Raw genomic sequence first — 14,055 nt, forward strand, 5'->3', positions numbered from 1 at the left:
GCCCGTTCAGAGTTGCGAATGGAAGACAAGGACGAAATGAAACCGGGTAACTGCTAAAAAAGACAAATTTCACTCCATTTCCATATTTTAAGTTACTACAATATCAAGGCGTATTGGGGAGAAAATAAAAATCTTTGAGGGACACTGGAGCTGAACCATTAAGTTTAATAATTACTGCAGTATGGGGCATCGATTGCAAATCTTTTTTTTAGGCCTAATTAATCTTCGCTTACCGACTAGGCGCTTATTTTTTATTTTATGAAAGAAGTTTACGGCTCAGTGCGTTTTCTGGTAATTCGCTTTTCATATGAGTAGTTATTCTCTGTTTCACGGAAAAATTTACACAAACAATTGATATCTATGACGTTCCCGCCTCAATGATATCTCGGTCTCTACTCTAACTGTAAGGGGCAGGACGCGTTGAGAAAAGACCGTAAAATGCCGATTTCTTCTTGTACTGAAACGTTTCCTTTTAACTTCATGTCGAAGTTCTGTCTGCTAGAGTATGACTTCACAAAACAATATTTTTGATTTTTCGGTTAAACGTTGCCTAGATGATCCGCCTGAAATTGTCAAATACTATTTTATTGTCTGCAAAGATGCGAAAGCACGCATATTGGACAGGAATGCTGAGCCTTTCGCTTCCCCCACTACTCATTTTAGGCAGATGATGCAACAGCTGAGAAACATACGAAGATAATTACTATCAACTGGACTGGATTCCATTATTGATGTACTGTGTTGCTTTGAGGGAGTTGCGTTAAGACGTGCATTAATTGTGTGGCATTGCATATTTCAAAGAGGCTCATCACTTTGTAAATGATATATGTATATATATATATATATATATATATATATCGCTCTTGTCTGCATCTAAACGCGTGTAATACATACCAAACTGAAAAAAAAAATCCGGACGTGGCGCAGTTCGTTAAAGCGCTCGGTTGGGGATACGAAGGATGTGGATTCGATTTGCGGTAGAGGGAGGCTTTTTGTTTTTTCTGGTGACAGCAGCAGAATGGTTGATAAGTGAAACATTTAGCCCACAGATCCGATGCACACATCCGATGCACAGATCCCGTGCACAACTATCGAACATGCATTTCGTTCCATGAGCCAAGAAAGGCTTACGCCTTGAAAAAGAAGGAAAGTACAGCAGTGGAAATCGGGTTCAAGGTGGAAGATGCTTTTATTTTCTCCAGTCAGTAACCGATCGATTGAGCATCGTTCGTTCATTTCACCGCTGGTTGTCAAATAACACGTTTCAGTGGTTTGATACGCGTTTCAGAAGCCTGCCTCAGTGTAGAAAAGTGGGGCACTAAGTGGTATTTTGATTCAACACCATTACAGCCCACGTCGAAAGATGAACCAGGAGGCGTCCTGTGTCAGTCCCTAAAAGCATAGTTTTTTCTAAAAGCTTTTTGCACCTGTCACCAAAATTTATTTATGATGTGGAAAGCGTTTATTCCTGGAAGTTACGCTCCCCCTCCCCTCCTACTCCTGCTGACCGCAGTTGGCGCTTTGCTTTCGTACGTAGCTTTCTAACCGTTACATACGTCTCAACCATTCTAACAATTTCGCAGCCTGATTGGTAGGTGTCTTTTTTGCCGTTAGGCAGGTTTGTGGATGGCAGCTCATAATACGATAGTGTGCGGGATGTCACAGAACGACATTACACGATGGAAATGATAGTGCTCTGATAGGGGGCCCCACGGTGTTTTAACTTCCGCCAGTTTGTCCGAATCTGAGACAAAACAGATTACAATGTTGGGCTGTGAAACGTCTAGCACGTTAGCTCAAAATGCAGATGGGCGTGCACTATTGAAGTGGTGCATTCCTGGTGCAAGCATGTTTTCCTTTCACTTAACGACGAGCGTTAGTTCGGTGTGATAGTTTATATTCCTTGTGCGCGTCCATGTTATACGTTAAAGCACACACCAAGAGCACATTAAATGGCAGCCAAGAGTGAAGACTAACGTGCCCTTCTAGGGAGCGTTGTAAGCCTGTTGCACTACTCAGCTGTACTACATAGTTGCACTGAGCATCATTACACATAACGCTCGTATTTATGAACACTTTATGTCGATGTTTAGCGTTGTTGGACATTGTTTTCCGCCAATGCTGTTGCATCGATTCCTTGAGGATAGCTTATAATCACGTAATCTCACATATGTATTTCGCTAGCTTTCATTGGGCGCCGCAAAGTATTTTCATGCGAAGAATATGTATGCAAAAATTACTCTTAAATACGGCAGTTTACTAACACTTCAACCGCTTAGACAAATGCCATCTGTAATGCACAAACTTTTATGATAAATTTTACTAGCTCTCAGCTTACCAAGGGAAATATTAAAATACGTTAAGGAGTGTTTCCTGGGGAGAGGCCATGTGCCGTTGGTTAGTGCCTTTTTATTTCATGGTTCAGCTACACGGAACATTGGGCGCAACTAAGAAGAAGACTATTACATCATGTTTCCTCAAGAAATGCGTTTTACGAACATACTATCTAATTCTGCTTAATCCGTTGGATGACTTCATCAACTTTCCTATTATATTTCTTTCAGGCTTACCGCAAACTGCTTCTTGATGAACACCAGAATATTGACACTCTAGTAGAAGGTCTTGAGAATTTATCAGGGTTGGAGTTGTTTATTGTAACGCGAGCAATGGTAAGTGTTTCTCACTTTATAGGTAACAACCTAAAGAAGCGTACGGCATAAAAAGGGCTAATTCTTCTCTTCACGCAGACATTATGTGGTGCCGCTACTGGCGAAAATCTGCTTTGGTGGCTGACTTCAGTAATGGGCCATAGCCCGTACCAGTACAGGTAAGTGACAATAAAAAAATATCCTCTCAGATAAGTTTGTATACAGCAAAGATGAAAAAACATATTTTTAAAGCTTATGTTCGCTCAAAAGTAATTGAGTTGCAAACGAATATTGGCACTGCAGGACTCTATGCAACTAAACGTTTTTGCGAAATGGTTATATAAGTATTTTGTCCGCCTTTAAAATATTGCTTATATGATGGTTACGTCGTGAAACTTGTTTCCAATGGCCAGGATAAATAGCTTATTTATGCCATTGCAACTGTAATGTTGACTTTTCTGTTTGTTATAGCCGTCAAAGCGCAATGTAAGGCTCTCTTCTTGTAATGCGTTTCTTAAATTTAGGCGGATTATGGCGGTGAGACTGAATGTCAAATCATTTTTATTATAACACTCACTTTAATGGACAGCAAGCTAGGGTTATACTTCTGCAGCTGTACTAAGTGACGAGTACGGGTAGCAATGCTAAAAAATATGAATACACAAGATAACTATATTATGCGCCCATTCTGTGCATTCTAAAGGTTGATGTTGCCATACATGTTTCGTCTCTAAAAAGTAGTGTTCACTGCCCGGTCTTGACTACACTCTGTCATACGCGCTAACCAAGCCTTATAGCTTGCTAGTAATCTGTTAGTATCCCTAGTTAGTTCCTAGGGATACTAACAGATTACTAGCAAAGACCTCGTAAGCGGACCTATCCATTAGCATGAAGACGGCGTGGAGTGCCCCTTTAAAAAATTGCTTGCCGTCCTTTAGATGCGCATTCATGTCTGTAGGCGGGCCGCCGTAAAGGCTCCCTTAATTTCACTTTCATACCTTGAAGGCCACCAAATTGGCCTTAATTCATAAGGAGTAGGTAACATGTAGAAAAAAGCCAATCACAGAAGAAGAAAGGACTCAAAATTATAGCCGTTCATGATGGCAGCTACACGGTCGAAAAAGGAAGATGGACAAGTGATTGCGACTGTGTCGTGTGGAAGGTCGTTCAAATCCAGCGCTGATGGGGGGCAGGAGTGATGCGGAAAATGTGTTAGTACGGAAGGTGGCAGGAAGCTTGAAGGGCATGACCAATGCGGAGCGAAATCCGCACTGAAGGGTTGACGTAGGACGCGAGATGAACTGAACTGAAAAAAAGAAAAGAATTGTGATATAAGCACATACTTGCTTTTCGATGGAAACAAAACAGGGTTGTTAGAGTTGACTCCCCCTTTATTCATGATATGCTGACGTTATACGAGTAGCATTATTGAATGAATCTAGTATCTTAGTACTGAACAGATTATTAGGTATTGGTTAGATATATTGGGACAGGCTGATGATGGTGAGATATATTACAGCCTTGACTGTACAAGCGTATTCTGAGCTAGTAATTATATGCTTTGTGGCGCACGGTGCGGACAACGCTTTAAGAATCCAAGATTTCATGTAGCAGATGATATCCACTAGTGATATCGGCGTTTTATGCGAGTTCGTTGCTCAGGATTACGCCCAGATAATTGTAAACTTCAGTTAATTCAATCCAAACGTGTCGGGTTAGACAGATGAGCATCAGAGGACGACGTTTGCGGCTAAATAATAACAGTTTGCATTTATTGGAGTTAAGTTCCATTTGGTAATGGTTACATCAGCCATGCATGCAATTTAATTCCTTCTGTAGAGCTCTTTGATTGTACGGGTTATTGACTGTGCGACAGAGAAAACAGTCATCGAAAATACGGATGCTGACAGAGACATGCGTGTAGGTCGGTAGTGTATATTAATAACAGACGATAACCCAGGCCTGACCATTGAGGGCTGCCTGAATTTACTGGTAGAAATGTAGAGGCGTGATTGTTAACATAAAGAAATTGGGTGTTGTTTGTAAAAATGTGTTTATCCGTTGGAGTACATTAGAGCGTAAGTTTAAACAAGGAACCTTTAGTATTAAGCGATTGTGGCGTACTTTGTCAAAGGCGTCGCCAAAGTCCAGGAAGGCAGCGTCCGCTTGAAGGTTAGAATCAAGATCCACAAGCAAGTCATGAACGAAAATAGCTAATGTCGTTTCGGAGGATAGGCCCTAATAGAAATCATGCAGAGAAAGATGAGAAAAATTATTAGTGTCAAGAAAATTCATTATGTGAGAATAAATGACATGTTCCCTAACTCTGCGTGGAACGCTGCTTAACGAAACTGGGCGGTAGTTAAAAGTTGATTCTTCTTTACCTGATTTAAACACTGGAACAACCTTTCCCACCTTCCAATCGTTGTGTATGCTTCCTGCGCACAATGATTGTGCAAACAATTATAGATATGCTGCAATAACATGGCGAGTATTTTTAGTATGTTAGTGAATTTTTCAGTGTCTGTAGAAGGCGCTGAATTAAAATTTTCTAAATATACAAGTGATTCTATGCATGAAAAATTTTATTGAAGGCATAAATGAGCAAGGATAACCAGTTGTGACGGATAGTGGCATACCATTTTCTTTTGTAAAGACTGATGAGAACTCGGTGTTGAGCATATCAGCACATAATGACTATAGCTTCCTCATAGTTGTGTTGGTAAGCGTTTTGAGAGGCGTATGCTAAGAGTCAAGTAGTTGCCAGAATTTTCTCGGCCTATTTGACAGCTTTTACGTAGGTAGTGCAAAAAAAGTGTGGCGTTATGAACGGAATGCACATATATATTCTCGGCTGCGTAATGCATGCTTTATGCTCATGCGCTCGGGTGTAATTTTTCTTCTCGGAACAGTCCCTTTTATTTGATTTGGGTTGTTTTTTGCGACCAAAAACCATGCTTTTTTTTTTTCAATTTTCACAACATCTGATAGTGAATAGAGACTTCATTGTTAAATTTGTGATTTTATATTAAAGCCTAGGCAGTTGTTTCCAATTGATCAATCATAAAAGACTGTTTGGAAATCTGAAAATAAAAAGCCTGCAAATTACTGTTAATTTCACTGTAATCTCCTTTGTGATAAAGGCAGTTTTTGCACAGTATATTTGATGTGATTTCGGTGTGAAACTAAACGTCGCATGAACTTTATAGACGCAGATTTCATGGTGGTAAGAGATGATAAACTCCCGGTTGATTTGTCAATACGAAATCAAGGACGCCACAGGATTCGCGGGGGTGTGTATGGGTTCTCTTACTACGTGGGTGAAGCTAAAATTTAGAGGAGCATCAATGAAGAACATTATGTCTGCTTTGCTTGTTGAGGTCCCCTTTTACTAGTCAATAGTGTGGAAACTGAAATCATCAAAAAGAATACCCGCTTTGGGATATTTAATAGTAAGTGGAATTAGGCTATCGTAAAAGCTACAACAAAAGCGTTATATTAGTGTGGAGTTTCCTATAGAAGATACCTATTATGATGGACTGAGATGCGGATCGGCAAAAGACCTGTAATACTTCCAGCTCGTTGTATAAAATTTACGGCACAAAAAACAGATGGGAGAACGACACCTCCTCCGGGGAGCTATCGCGCTCCATACGAAAAACACTAAAATTAGTAGAACGCTACAACTTCTAAATAAGGGATGTCTTCTGTGTGCCATGTTGCCGTTAGGATGAATATTTTACTTGCGGACCATAAGACAAAATTAGAAACGTGGTAGGGTTTGCGAAGGAAACTCCGCATTGTGTAAATTATCAATAATGAAAGGTTTTGAAATTTACCGCGAAGACTTTTGCTAAAAAGTTTAGTGACACGACGATAAACCGTATACTGGGAGATATCTGGTTCTTTTTGCGTTGATGCATCAAATGTATCACTGGGAAAACAATTTTGTAGTTTCCGACAATGCAAAGGCAAGAAGATGCTTGTGCTCATTGAAGACAGGGAGTGAAAACTCCTCCCCAATGCTGTGATCAGCATCTTTCAACTTCTGGCCATAGTAAAAGATTAAGTCTCCAGCTTTAAAAAAGGTAGATTTAACAATTATTGTTCGAATGCGCACAACGAAATGTTGACCTAAATGGTGAGTATGGTCAATTTCTTTAAAGTTTTAAGATTTAAGTTATCGCAAACGGTGCGGAGAGCTGTTTCTTCAGACTCAGCGTTTGTTCCCGATGCATTTTTTTTCTATAATGTAGAAAATGAGATTCTTGTCTTGCTGGCGATTCTCAGAATAACCTAGGCGGGCTTCGATTTCTTGAATTCGTTTGGCTTTTTGTTCTGCATTTTTCCTTGTGGTGTTCACATTGGTGCTCAGTGGTACTATATATTTATAATAATGTGTTATGTCAGTTAATATGCTGGTAATTTAGAGATGGCTTCATGAGTATTTGTCAATTGCTTCCTAAGGCCGTAAACCTCAGTCAGAAAATGGCACTAGCCAGCAGAGAGGATTTTAACAGCATACCTCTTAGCATCCACGTTTGGCGATTTCTGTCTGTCTGTCGGTGGTTCCAAATTTAAGATGGCGGATGTATCGCGGGCTCTCAAAGAATTGAGTTAGAAATTTCTCTATATCCGAAGCAGTGTTCACCATTGTAAATTGCCGCCATTGAAATCAAAATGGCGTCCACCCTCAGATTCACCCTATGTCACGTAGTGTAACACAAGATGGCGGCCACCCTAAGGTTCATTCTAGGTCACGTGGTGCGGCTATGGCCCCCCTTGGTTAAGTGGCACTACTGTCATAATTGCGACCCACTAGTTTGCCGCAGAGGGCTCGGAGTGGTGACGGAAGGTTTGCTATCACATGGAACACAAACTTACAAGTAGCGTTAAGACCGAACTTGTGTGAGCGACTTGCATAGACAACCTTCGGTTCTCGAAACTGTAATAAGTGCGACCTTCCGAGGGCCCTGGCGGCCGAACGAGTTTTCGGCGAGGGGCGCTGTTTCGAAGCTGAGAGACACCACTTCACTTTGCTGCGGACCTCTGGAGGGCCGTGGCGGCCAAACTAGCGGTCGCGGAGGGACGCCACTTCAATGCATTGAAATGAAGCAATGCGTGCAAGGAGAACATTTTACATGCACGGTGATGGATGCTTTCAGAATTGGAACATAAAGGCTTACGCTCTTGCATTTTGAAGGTTGTTGGCGGTGGTTGCGTTTTTTAATTCCTCGAACACAGCGTTAGGACCTGTGTTTGGTAAGAAGTCACCAGCTAACATAGGCAGGCTACGCATGACTGCAGCACACTCGACGGCAATTTAAATGCAGTATTGTGGGCTCGGTAGCTGCAGGAGAGAGTACTTGCTTCGTGTTTTCGTGAATAGAGATTATTATTTGCCCAGTTGCTTGGAGAAAACAAGCGGGTTTTACGACTACACAGTTGCCCAGCCACTGAACCCACAGTGTGCCGCGTGTATATAATGACACTGTAATGCCGCTGGGTCTGCTGAGGTTGACGACTATAAGTAAGTGCAGGGGCTTTTTGTGACCAGCGGTGGTGGCGCTGCCCAAAAGTCTGGACCTGTTAACAGCATATAAGGGCCCATGAAAGACAGGATGAGGAGCGGCGAACCGGGAATGTTGGCGCCCGAAGGGGCGGTAAAAAGAGCAGGAATGGCATCTTCGTAATGAGTGGGGCAAAAACCTGTGTTGCAAAAACGAGCGGGCTTAGCAACTGCATTGCGGCACAGCCACCGACAACCTACTTACGGGTACTCTTCGCTCACTCTCGCTCACCAAACTCAGTATACAAATCGTACAGCACAAATTATTTAGTTTGACTATATTATATCGCACATGCTAATTAGCATTCGTAATCACAAGCTACCACAAATATAAAGGCTATTCGACGTAAATATAAAGCTTTGCGTAAACATAGCTGCACTAGCTTGCTGCGATGGCAAGAGCCAACACATGTAACTTGATAGCGAAGGGTCATCGAACGCAGCGTTCCCATCTCACCGTTCCATCTCAGATACGAAGCCTGAAATGGTGGTTCCAGCCAAATCATCCATACTATGTGGTCCAGTGTCGTCACTAACCCCAAAAATCAATGCGTGGCCACATTTCTATGCAAATGGTACCTGCCAAAATCACGCAGCCGATTTTTCGTTCACCTTTGATGCCTTGAGCATTCTGACGTTTCACATTCGGAAGTAAGCATTGTTTTAATATAAAATAATTTATTTTCATTTGTATGGTAAAGTAAAATATATGCAATTTGATGGTGTACCTAAAAAATCGTCATGTCTTCTTTTAATCGATTTGAAGCAGTACTGATGGGCCCAACATACAACATACAACAGTATACAACAGTTGCATCTTGCCTGTACTCACCTATTGGGCTGAAACGCGGAGGCTAACCAAGAAAGTTCTACTTAAGTTGAGGACAACCCAGAGGGCTATGGAACGAAAAATGGTAGGGGTAGCATTAAGAGATAGAAAGCGTGCAGAGTGGGTCAGAGAAATAACTCAAGTTACCGACATTCTAGTAGAAATTAAGAAGAAATGGACATGGGCAGGACATGTAGTGCGAAGAGAGGATAACCGATGGTCGCTGAGGGTAACAAACTATATTCCAAGGGAAGGAAAGCGTAGCAGGGGGCGGCAGAAAGTTAGGTGGCCGGATGAGATTAAGAAGTTCGCAGGGGTCAAGTGGATGCAGCTAGCACAGAAACGGGTTAAGTGGAGAAATATGGGAGAGGCCTTCGCCCTGCAGTGGGTATAATCAGGCTGATGATGATGATGATGGGCCCAGATGCGATCGCTTTGAGCAAAACTTTTACCTAAAGAAATAACACCGTTTTGTTCTCTTCCAGGGTGAATCTACCTATGAAAAACCTTGAAGCATTTGCGTAAGCATTCAACTGTTCTGCAGAATCAGCAATGTATAAGCCCGAAACCGAAAGATGCAGTTTGTGGTGAATTCAACTTTAGATACACGAATATAAAGTCTTGAGAGTGTTTGATTGCAAGAGACAACGGTTTCTGGCGGGGAACATTCGGGATTAGAATATAAATTAAAAAAAAAAAATAAAGCACACTTTTTGTTTGAATTTGTTGGAATATATTTTGGGAGATAGTTTGTCATGCTGGCTCAAGCACTGAGCTGTAAAGCTGGCATTTTAATAGGACCTGAAGCAGATACACAAAAAAAGAAACGATGCATGAGAGACCAAAAAATGTAAGAATATATTGCTATTGGGTAAACTTTGACTACATGTGAAAGGGCGCGACTGATAATTCACAATAAATAATTTGTCAAGACCTTTTCTACGCAATGAAGCAAATGTTACTGGAAAAGAGGGACAAGGTATATACCACTTCGCAGAGATGTTAAGAATCGGCGGAAGCCTTTCAACACCGGCTTCCATTCGGGACTCTTTCGTGCTGAAGAAAATATTACATCTTGTAAAGTTATTTAAACAAAAAAATATTTCTGATAGCCCGGTTGCACGCTTTACTGAGATCTCAGCTTCCAAGGTAAAGAAGTTTCCCTGTGGCAGTATTAAAGTGTGTAAACTTATTATCTTCGTCGTTCTTTAACGAATCGAGTTAAAATTTTAGAGGCTATTTGCATTTGAAGCCTAGTAGAAGTTTGCAAAATATGAAACAAATATCGTCAAAACTCTTCATTATTTTATTAAAAACTTTCTATATTTCTGCTTTGCTGAAGGAACATTTTTAGAAAACCTTGTATATCAACATCTCCTAAACTATTTCTCGGTGTTCAGTATACTTTACGCGTGCTTCTGATCCAAAACACTATTGGTGGCTGCAAGCATTGCTTCTTGAAAAATATTTATACATAACGGGCACGTAGATTCGACCCGCTTTCCGCGGAGAAAAAGAGTGAAGAAAAATAAATTATTTGCGACCACACATTTTGTTTGCTTCAGGGTTCTTTTAGCATTCACAAACAACTCGCAAAAAAATTGTTGTAGGAAATCGAACGGGTGCGGAGAAAGTTGTTTCTTTTATCAGCAGAAAAGGTGTTTTGGGGAAATCACGAATAAAGTTTTACCTACAGTCAAGCTGTCCTAAAACATCACTGATGCGTAATATTTACCATTGTTACCTTCGGATAGTCTGGTAAAGCCATTTATTTTACTTCTAGGAGTTATTGTTTTCTTGCTGAAAGCCTCCTTTTTTTTTAATCTAATCGACTGACACGTTGGGGCTTGTGCACTAGCGTCCACACTTGCGTGAATTAGGAGAAAAACGAAATATTGCGGCTTGCAGAGTCTGGTTATCGCACACAACACCTGGACACGACTGAAATGTAACTAATTAGACCGGTCGCCCACCATACGCACCAGACGTAAAGAAACGTTTCGCACCAAAAGCGCGTTTCCTAATGCTAATGCGGCGCTGCTGTGGTGTTATAAAAAACATTGACGCTCTGTATATTTCTAAAAATTAGTGAAGCAAATGCCTTTATGCGCTATTAATTAAATCAAGAATAACAACGAAAACATCACAGCCCGTCGCGCAAAACATTTAGGGAGTAGGTGGGGCCACGGCCGTAGGGCATGTTTGGTGCCATTTTTAAGTAATTCTCGTGGATGTCTGAGGACCAGAAGTGGTGGAAACATTTTGTAGTAATGCTGGCACCGTTTTGCATCGAAATTAAAAAATACAATCTTGGTCGATTTTACTCTCCATTTTACCCCCTTTAGGTGATGTGTAATTGATTTAAAGCTCCCATTTCCTGACTGAGATTTATGCCAGAGATTACTACCTCTTGAATAGGAGTTTGGAAGCGTCAGAGACCATGACGATGGAGTAATGCAAGCGTGATGTCGCTCGCACAGTGCAGCAGGTAATGACAAAATAAATTTTTCTCTCGTAAGCAACTGCTGTACTATATACATTAGAGAAACGCTGCTGCAGATCGCGATAATTCTTTACCTCGTCAAGGTTATTCTGAGTTGCGCTTGGAGATTACAATTATTATGAGTTTATGCAGCACTTATTTGGTGAGAGGAGTTCTGACAATACCGAGTTGACGGTCCGGTTCTGCAAAAGAACTCTGTCGGCTTGATTGAATTATCCTAGTTGATAGACAGAGGTCAGAACGTAGCCAATACGTAAATAGTAGTGACACTGCGTAAGAGAAACGGTTGCTCGACTCGAAGAATCTATTACCTGACATTTAGTTATTACTATGTCATGGAAGTTTATTCGACAGATTGGTATAAACAGCAGTATTAAACGGTAAGGAGCCCGCAGTCCTCGAGACCGCGCGCTAGGTTAACCCCAAGCAACCGTAGGAACGAATTGCTGCTATTGTGTCATGATTTAAAGGTGGGCAGGTTGTCTCGCATGTTTTTGCACACATTTAAGGAACATTCGTGATGCGTTAAGAGCACTGGTTAAGCTAGAAAGGACGCTATAGTTTGAGGAAGTATTATGCTTTATCTTCAGATAAGTTCTTTGACGCTTTTGCTAATTTTGGCATCATGAGAACTACTTTTTTGAAAAATAATTTGGTTATTCAATAACTCTCTTTTGTCACTTTCTCCAAAAAAGTAAACAATGGAAATAAGGAAGACCTAAGAATTCCCTCAAGACAGTCTGCAGCTTATTCGGAGAGAAAGCGTATGAAAATTGAGCTTTGGTTCTAAGCGTGGAGATCAGACAATTGCGTGTATGTTGTCTTTGCTGATACAGAATTTCTTATTTTTTCCTCCTTAGCCTCATTTTAAGTACAGGCTGTTATTTATGTTTCTTTCGTACACATTAATCGGCTGCTTCTATGTCGGTAAATATTTTACGCTTACTCTGTGTTTCAAATGCGCCTAGTAAGATGAGGACCAGCTGCCTAATAGATACTTCTTCTAAAGGTTTTCTTCGAAACAATCAAGTGAAGACAACGTGTGCTCGTCTTTTAGGCAGATAGTGGTGCCCAATTCACCATGAAACGACACATTCAGTCTTGTATTGAACCAATGTTATTTGAGGTAACAATAACAAATTTATTTTTAAATTACCGCACACAAATGTTGTGAACATCGAAGGCAAGACATTTAAGTGTATCACGCGACAGCCTTAATGGACTCTTTTCGTCTTCCCTTTGGTATCTTTGTTCTCACGCATGTATTTTGAAAGCCGCTATTCAGTAATTCACTAATATGCGCCTCTAATGTCTCAGGCACAGGGACAAGCGCACAGTGAGAGACACAGAATAACATGAGAGTCTACGTGGCGTATATAGATCACCGCTTTAATCAAACCGCTCGAACCTGCTCGCCTAGCCTCGGAGTAACTTATCTAAACTCGGATTCCAGCATCCAGAAAGATGGCTACTCCTTTCATCTAAAATGAAAATCCCTAGTTTCTAGCGCCTGCAGACGACCGGTGACTACGTCACCATATTACCGTTTAGCTAACCGTTAAGCATGGCCCTTGCGCAAGGATGACACGAAAAATCATGAAGCATTCCACATTTTTCCCCTTCAAGGACCACTGCCTTGTCGTGGCGAAGGGGCTTGCGAAACTCGATGAAGCCGTGAGCTCTGCTGTGTAGGGCCACCCAAGATAGACAGGTCACTGCAGAGAGTTCTGACAAAATGTGATTCACAGTATAAGGTATTGGCAACCCACTCCAGTATTTCCTGCCAAGAAAACCCTATGGCCAGTCACAATACCAATAATGATATGGCGCCGGAAGATGAGCCCCCCTGGTTGGAAGGCGTCCCACATGTTACTGGGGATGAACAAAGGGCGATTCCTAGTAGCTCCAGGACGATTGAAGCGGCTGGGCTAAAGCCAAAAGGACGCTCACTTGTGGATATGTGTCGGGAAGCGACCGAAAAGTGCGATGTTGCAAGGAGATATATCACATAGCAACATGAAATGTAAGATCTATGACGCAAGGTAAACTGGATATCGTCAAGCGAGAAATGAACAGAATGAACATTGATATCTTGGGTATCAGCGAGCGCAAGGGGACCGGAATGGGAGAATTTAACTCCGGCGGCCATTATGTCTTTTATTGTGGGCACGAATCCAAGAGAAGGAATGGGGTCGCCTTCATAGTAAAAAGAAGAATGGGCGAAGCAGTGCTAGGGTACCACCCCAAAAACGACCGAATCATTTCACTTCAGATCCAAGGTCACCCTTTAAACATAACAGTTATCCAAGTCTGTGCACCGGCCACTACTGCTGAAGAAGCTGACGTTGAGAGATTTTATGCGGACCTACAATGCCTTTTATACCGCACCCCATCATCAGACGTTGTTTTTCTCATAGGAGACTGGAATGCTAAGGTCGGGAGTGAAGAAATATCCGAAATTATAGGCAAGTTCGGTCTTGGCGAGCCAAATGAAGCTGGGCAGAGG

At 41.6% G+C, this 14,055-nt stretch overlaps 1 protein-coding gene and 1 pseudogene across 3 annotated transcripts in view; both read left to right on the forward strand.

Annotated features, from left to right (window-relative positions):
- The window catches only part of LOC146188585 (membrane metallo-endopeptidase-like 1), a 158,133-nt gene extending 148,383 nt beyond the window's left edge, over positions 1-9,750 (forward strand). For all 3 annotated transcript variants that reach the window (XR_014707559.1, XR_014707560.1, XR_014707558.1), the window contains 3 exons: positions 2,565-2,669; positions 2,748-2,827; positions 9,532-9,750. The gene's annotated coding sequence lies outside the window, so the exon portion shown is untranslated. The remainder of the gene's footprint in view (positions 1-2,564; positions 2,670-2,747; positions 2,828-9,531) is intronic.
- A 3,321-nt stretch (positions 9,751-13,071) lies between these two features.
- On the forward strand, positions 13,072-13,165 carry LOC146188586 (U6 spliceosomal RNA; annotated as a pseudogene).
- Positions 13,166-14,055: the final 890 nt, after the last annotated feature.

Source organism: Amblyomma maculatum, chromosome 5, assembly GCF_055883805.1.
Source record: "Amblyomma maculatum isolate TAMU_Amacu chromosome 5, ASM5588380v1, whole genome shotgun sequence".
Classification (NCBI taxonomy): domain Eukaryota; kingdom Metazoa; phylum Arthropoda; class Arachnida; order Ixodida; family Ixodidae; genus Amblyomma; species Amblyomma maculatum.